The following is a 6,082-nucleotide window of genomic DNA, read 5'->3' as shown; positions in this document are numbered from 1 at the left end:
TCATTTTTTGTTCAAAGTTGGAAATAATTTTGCCCAGTTTTTTAACGATAAAATATTTTTAATTTATTTTTATTATATATTATTTATATTTTTATATTATCACTAAACAATACGATTAAATGAACACATCATTTTAACTTAATTATGAACGTATATATTTATTAATCAATCTATCTCTTTTGCATTTTTGAAAAGCAACAGATCTTTTTATATAATTTAAAAAAAAAAACAGTCAGCTTTAATGCGCTAAAAATATAAATGTAGAACTTACATAACAAGAGTTGTTTTATATTTTTCTTTTATTGTTAATTTCATTTTTCTTTGCAGGTAAGTGAATGTCAAGGAAATTTGAACAGATGTATGCAAGATGTTTTTTGGAGGACCGTTAGGCATATTTCAGTCATTAATTCAAAAATTTACATCAGGTATGAAATTAAAAATAAAGTTTTAACGTTTCCAAAATTAATATATCTTAATATAATTTTTCCTAATGTTATTCGATTCCCGTCTAGTTTTTTTGAGTTAATCTTAATTTTTTTTTGCATCTCATATTTTTGTCTGTTTATTCGAGTTACTCGATTCTTTTGTCACGCTTTGGTATTTTTATCGTTTATATATAAAAAGAAACTCAAATTGTAAAAAACACCAAAAGCAAAACTTACTCGCATGCGTTATTCAGAACTCAATTCGATTGATGAGATGAGATCGTACGATTCATACATATGAGAAATGAGGAGCTAATTAGATTAATTTGGAATTATGGCAGCCCTGCTTTTTCTATAGTGCGTTAATTGCAAGCCAAATTTCAATAAAAATTTCTACAACCAAGTTACCGTATTAAGCAACAACAAATCACGTGTTGTTTAATGTTTTAAAACTTATTTGACAGTTTACGAACGCATAAGATGATACATTTACAATATTTTTCACAGATGTTCATTCAAAGCCTTTTATATTATCAATAAATCTGTTATATTCAGTAAAAACCCTTAACGCATCTAAAAGTACGTTGGAGTAGAGGCTTGTTATGATCTCCGTGACATAATTACCAGGGAACCGATAACCGTACCTTCTACTACCGATTAACCGTTGTAATGATGGGAAATCGGCAACAAGTTAAGGAAAATTGCTATCGACCCAAAATTATGAATAAACATGTCCTTCATTCTCGTTTGATAATGTCTAAAGTAAGGATTTAAAAATTAGCGATAAATTAATGTATTAAAAATAGATTTATTCCGGAATTTTTTGCCGGTCTGATCTTATTAATGTTTTGAGTAGAATATAATAAAAATAAAAATCAGTGCAGTAAAACAATAACCTAATCGTAAAAATATTAAAAACCGATTAATATAAACATTAGTGTTGTAGTAAAATACAAATTAATAAAAATTTACGTTTATTTATTTTTTTGAAATTTAACTTTTTTTAATGCCTTTTTTAATGACATTCGGGGTAATATAGTTTTTCGATTAATTTTCACACGACTCATCATGAAAGGATGGTAGGTATATTTGTGGCATTAATTCAGAAAAGCCTGTATGTTTATATTTTTTAAGTGATATAGGTAAATTTCAATTTGTAAAACAAATCTATAGAATTTTTACGCCTATTCATCCAGATAAAAAATACAATTTTTTTATAAAAATTCCTCGAAAAAATCATATAATTTCATTCTAACTTTTAATTATTATCAAGACTATATTTTGTTAAAAATTGCCACAATTTAATAATTATTATTAAGTGTAATTTGTAGTTTTTTCTACGTTATTTATTTGTTTATTTTTTTAATCGTAATATGTTTTTTAATAGAGTTATTTGTATGCGAGAAATTGAACAAAATGTTCACGTTTCAAATAACTTTTTTTTTTAAATAAATAGTTTGTTCTTACTTTTAATTTTTGTACGACCTACTTTTATAAAATGAGTAGAGATGGATCGGTTGCTTGTACGTATTTAGTTCCAATACTAGCAGAATATACTCCTGTTCCCGTTTATTAATGGGACGCATCGGGTATAGTAGGAATTACATGCATAAATGTGGGTAATTCCTTGGGCTAATCCTAATAGAGAATTGATTAACAGCTTCGCTCGCTCTCTATCCCACTTTAGTATTAGTAATGTTCCGAACCCCGTGAACCCATGAGCAACGCCAGCGAGCCATCTGTTCTGTTCATGGCCTCATGGCCGACCAATAAGTCTGAATAATTTAGCAGCTGGCCACTGTAATCCTATCTAATGAATTTCTATGATCGATGTTGTAATACAGTACCGACTCGGTGCTAATATTACCTTCGGTACACTCTATATTCTCTCTCCCCCTTTCCTTCCTCTCCCTATCCAATACCGTTGTTCTATGACCCCAACGTGGTTCTTCCCCCTTACCGATTACTCTTATTATTAATCTAATTTCTATGGAATTTCAGTGTCATAAATCAAACCGAACTTAATAGAGTAATTATATTAAAATTTGGTTTTTATTTTGCCTTACAAATATAATCTATAATTTAATTTAAAAAGATAAAATGACAAACCTTGATATTAAAAAAAAAAAACAACTTATAGTCATAATTTTTCCTAAGAAGTTAATGTTTTAATTTTATGTAAAAAATAAAGAATAAAAATTAATCCCTCAAAATCGTTTCGTAATTGAACAAGTCTTTACTGCAAAAAAAAAATTTTAGATCCGGAAATGCTATTCAGACTGGCTGCTTGTACATATAAAAAAAAAAAAAAATTTATTGTTCATTTTTATATTTCTATCGCATTTACTGAGCTAATAATTTTTTGCTCTACAAAATTCTTCGCTAATTACTTTTTTCGTTATAACTCTTTAGTGAATTATAACGATTGAAATCTAATCTATCTAGAGTAATCATCTTTAGGACCTAAATGAAAACATCGACTATTTTACTATCGACTATGACATAAAATATTTGATATTTTTTTTATTTTGCTTAAAAAGTAATTATTATTATTATTATAAATGATGAAATGAAGTAATTTACATTAAACAATTTTTTTTTTTTTTTTTTTTTTTTTATTTCATTTGATTATAAATACTTTAAATAGTAAGTAAAAATCTTGTATAAATTTCATACAGTTTAGAACTTGTTTGATGTAAGCCGATACAAACCAGTTTAAAAATTAAATTCTCTGAGTTTTTTAATATTCCGTATACATTTTTTATAAATATTTTCAACTTATTATTTTAGAAATTAAGAGAAACCCTTTTAAAAGAAATTCTTCATTTTATTAAACCTACAATGGTTAAACCTATTATGGGTTCTATTAGTAACCCTTATTAAACCTACAAAATTCATTAAACTTTCGTCAAAATAAATTTTTAACTGCACAAAATAAAATCAGAATTTCTACATTAGTAAAAGATTATTAATTGAAAGTAATATAAATCACTAATTTAAAACGATTACAATCTATTCTTGAGTAACTGCAGTTATAGAAAAATGGTGTAGAGGTATAATATTTTGTATGCTACAAGCTGGTAAAATCTAGTGCACCCGATATAGAGCTGTGCTGGGTATTATCTTTATAAATACGAATAAATTATTTTTAATACGCAACAAAATAAATACAAATATATTTATTAAATATATTATGCCCGAAAAGCATTTTTTGTGAAATTTGAACCAAATCTTTCGTAAAAATAAAATCATTTCCGGTATTTTTGTATTTTTTATTTATTTTATTGTTACCTACATAATTGAAATCGTTATACTTTAATTACTGGCCTAAACCCTCATTTCCTTTTTTTCTTCTAATTTCATAATTGTTTAACTGAATATAAACCCTTCAGAAATTTTTTAATCTAATGAAGCCTCTAAAATTGTTAAAAAGATATTGAAAATCTTTTTCATTTTTTATGTAACTTATTTTCATTACGGTTACAATTACAAAATCTTTTGTAAACTAGGCCTAATTTACATTGAAATAGATCACATTATTGTATGAAATCTTTAAAGGAATTCTTACTGATGTCGAAATTTAGGCTTATTGTAAAACCGTTGGTGTAATTATACATGTAATAGTAAATAAAATGAAATGGAATTTGTACATACGATTGAGTTAAATAATTTAAATTAGGCCTATACTCAATCGGCAATAATATTGGAACAGCGGCAGATATCACAAATAATAAGGAAGCATTTTTTGACCGTACGCGTAGGGTTATACTGGTGTATACATACATCTTCGTGTTGGAAATTTGGGCGTGTTTGGAGGGAGGGCGCTGCCGACCCTCGTCACCGCATCTGACATTCCCCCCTTCTCCGACCCCTCGACATCATGGCATCCTCTTAAATCAAAGATGGCTGACAACCACTAGTCTTTTTTTGTGCCTTTCAAGATTGTTTAACAAAGATTGTATATGCACGGGTTTTTTTTTTAATCCAAAAGTTACCGTATTCTGGTCACTTGGCTTGTTATAGTTTTTTTTATTGCGATGCCCTACTTGTGACAACCTGTATTATATTTCGACCTTCAGTTTTTTCCTTAAATTTTTATTTAGTTTAACTATATACATTAAATTTTTTTTATCCGTTTTACGTAGAACTACCTGAAGAAAGACGTCGTTAAATTTTTCTGATATTTAAATATTTTCGGTAATATTCTCTTGTATTTATTCTCTTGATCGTAAAATAAAATAATTCTAACTTTTCCCGTCGAATTGTTTTCATGGAATCAAAGTTATTTTAATTTTTTTCAGTAAAAAGGAAAAACTATGCAACAATTAATCCGGGTAGGAAACCGCAAAGAAAAATATGAGTTATTTGTGTAACTTGATTTGGCGTGAAAAATGTTAAGATTTCATTTTTACTTGTCTTTTCAAAATTAAAATATGTTACCTTAATAAGACGAATTTTTTAGCTTCGTTTCGATAAATTCCTTAATTATTAACATGCGATTTCTGGATGTTTACGTTTTTGAAGAACCGCTTTAGTTCTTGCGGGCAGCGGTTGGGTTGGCCTGCTATATTTTCAAGAAAATAATTTTTTTTTTTTTTTTACTGACAGATTAATAAGCTAATAAAAATTTATTTTATACATAAACAAAAAACAAAGTTGGAGGAAAAACATACAATACTGTATTGTCTTATTACAATACTCATAAATCCCTGCATTATTGACATGATACGTGTTTAGCATGACCTTAAGGTGGACAGCCAAAATATGTTAGCCGTGTGCCGTTATCTGGCCTAATGAAAACTGCATAAAGCAAGAAAATTAACTTCAATCATCGACTATAACTCGCTGGTTTTTTTCCAAGATATTTTGTTAAAAATTACAGCTTTATTATTTTTATCTACGAGCGTGTAATTTTTGATAAATAATAGTTTAATAATTTCTATTTATTTATAACGATCGGCCCACAGAATTATTTTCATGTTCCCCATAGTCTATTAAAAAGAACTCTAAATTCCAGTTAATAATGTTAATAAATTATATTACAATCTAAAATATCTTCTGATAACAAAGTACTTAAAATTATTAAAATTTATTTCTTTATATTAAACATATTCAGTACAAAATTTTAACCGATCTCACTACTACATAAATCGTACATTAATGACCTAGAACTTCCTTGTATTATTAATTTGTCTTTGTTTATGTATAATTATCGTAGTATACCTAAAAAAAATTTGTTTGATAAAAAATATTAAGGGAATGATGACCATTACAACTAAAAAGTTTGTTATTCATCCATATTAATCTATTTTATTCAGGAAACTGCGAATAGCAAACTCTAAAAACAACAGTCTACACAGAATTACTAAAAAACTATTTCCAATTTTCGAAGTACTGTACTTATATAGTTTTGAAAAAATTGTAATTTTATAAAACTGAATTTCTACATATTTTTACACGATTTACATAAATACTTAGGCTATTAAAATATTTATTAATTTTTGCATTTAAAATTATCTTATTTTGTATCGAATTTCATATATTTATTCAATATTGTTTCAATTTTTTACATAATTTGTCTGTTCCTTGATTTTATTTACTTAAGGTTTTTCGCGGGTATCATTAGATTTATCAGGTGAAGAACAGTTTCAATTTAT

General features: G+C 26.8%; 1 protein-coding gene across 1 annotated transcript in view; it reads left to right on the top strand.

Moving 5' to 3' along the window:
* The first annotated feature begins 364 nt into the window (after positions 1-364).
* Positions 365-6,082, top strand: part of LOC142330132 (homeotic protein antennapedia-like) — a 485,876-nt gene continuing 480,158 nt past the window's right edge. Inside the window, exon 1 of the mRNA XM_075375222.1 lies at positions 365-425. The gene's annotated coding sequence lies outside the window, so the exon portion shown is untranslated. The remainder of the gene's footprint in view (positions 426-6,082) is intronic.

Source organism: Lycorma delicatula, chromosome 9 (genome assembly GCF_047948215.1).
Source record: "Lycorma delicatula isolate Av1 chromosome 9, ASM4794821v1, whole genome shotgun sequence".
Taxonomy (NCBI): Eukaryota; Metazoa; Arthropoda; class Insecta; order Hemiptera; family Fulgoridae; genus Lycorma; species Lycorma delicatula.
This window is presented reverse-complemented; position numbering and strand designations above follow the sequence as displayed.